At 37.8% G+C, this 1769-nt stretch overlaps 1 non-coding gene across 1 annotated transcript; it reads left to right on the plus strand.

The window, feature by feature from the left end:
• Nucleotides 1–251: 251 nt before the first annotated feature.
• On the plus strand, nucleotides 252–357 carry LOC145586986 (small nucleolar RNA R71). Its single transcript, XR_014101055.1, has one exon. It is a non-coding gene; the product is annotated as a small nucleolar RNA R71 (small nucleolar RNA).
• Nucleotides 358–1769: the final 1412 nt, after the last annotated feature.

Genomic DNA, 1769 nt, shown 5'->3' on the forward strand with positions numbered 1-1769 from the left:
TTGTCATTTGTGAGGATAGATTGTTGATTGCATTTAGATGATTAACCGAGTACACCGAAGAGCTACTCTTGCTAGTTGACTCTCTTTCTCCATCTTGCCAATCTCTATAGTACCTCACTACGTCTTCAATTATGTCCACCACTTCCTCTTCCATTTTGTTCATGATAGGACCTCCGGCTTCTCCATCTAAACATGATTTTCCTTGAGGACTAAGGCCTCCATAGAAGATTTGAATAATTTGGTAAGTAGGAATTCTGTGGTGAGGACATTCTCTTTGATACTCTTTGTATCTCTCCCATGCTTCATAGAGAGTCTCACTAGGTTTTTGCTTGAAAACTTGAATCAAAGCTCTAGCCTCCGTCGTTTTCTTTTGTGGATAAAAACAGGATAGAAACTCCTTGGTCACTTCATCCCATGTCCTTAGAGAATTCGTCTTGACTTCCTTGTCTAGCCATTCCAAGGCACACCCTATGAGCGAAAAGGGAAAAAGCTTGAGGCGGATGAATTCTTGGGAAATTCCATTCACCTTGATAGTATTACAATACTTTTCAAACTCCTTGAGATGATTTAGCGGGCTTTCATGCTTGGCCGCACTAAATTGTCGCCTTTCTATCAAAGTGATCATTACCGGTCTTATTTCAAAGTCATTTGTCGGTGTTGCAGTTGGAGGAATCTCACTCTCAAATCTATAAGCACCAGGAATCCCTAATTCTTTCAACGCCACCCTTGGATTTTCTCCCGTTCTTGCTTGTTCCTCTTGTTGTGGTTCTTCTTCACTAGAAATGCTAGGGCTCAAAGATCGTCTAGCACCTCTTAACCTTGCAATAGTTCTCTGAATTTCCGGATAAAATGGCACTAGTGAACAACCACGTGCTCTATGCATAAAATCTCAAAAGAAATGGTTAGTAGCACGGTTACAAATGTAGCCTAAAAGAAAATCTTTTTGTATTTTCAATTAAAAGTGAAATAAACTCAACAACTATAACAAAGCATCAATATCATTCCCCGGCAATGGCACCATTTTTGACGTGGGGAAAAGTAGGTCGTTTTCTACCCTTTCCTAGAGCCAAAGAAAATTTATAAACACTCGACCAACCTAATATGAGTATATGATAAGTTAAGGGTCAAACCCAAAGGAATGAGTAGGTGCAAGCTATAGCCTAGGACAAGCTACTTCGAAGATTGAGGGAAGATGCGGTTGGTAACTAAGGTATCGAGAAAACTAGGTTAATCGAGAAATTCAATATACTAAAAACTAGGGATATTGGTTCCACATGCAAGCTCAATGATTATGCTAATTGAAGGATCACTCAATCAATCCAAACGTTGCAAAGGACAAACAATAGTTGCAATCAAAGGAATTCAAGAGCTATCTCCTATAAGCCAAGCTAGGGTTCACTATGAATTGCTAACTAGGAAAATCACAATCAAAATCAATCAATTAAAGCAATTTTCAAATCAAGGGTTCATGTCATTGAAATTTGCAATGCAATCTAGATTAATCTTATAGGTCGATCACTCCTAGTCTAATTAATCACATGCACAACCATGTCAACCAATTTAATTTCAACAATTCAATCAATCAAGGATCATCAACTAGCAAAAATCATCAATCTAGCATGCTTCCCCTTCTCCCTAGCAACTACTCTACTCACTAATCATGGTGAAATTGAAAAACAAAACAAATTCAATCAAAATCATATTCATTTCAAGTTTAATCAAGGAGGAATTCAATCTCTCAACAAATTCTAAAGCAAAGAAAGAAATTC

The sequence above is a fragment of the Chenopodium album genome, chromosome 16 (genome assembly GCF_948465745.1).
Source record: "Chenopodium album chromosome 16, dcCheAlbu1.1, whole genome shotgun sequence".
Taxonomy (NCBI): Eukaryota; Viridiplantae; Streptophyta; class Magnoliopsida; order Caryophyllales; family Amaranthaceae; genus Chenopodium; species Chenopodium album.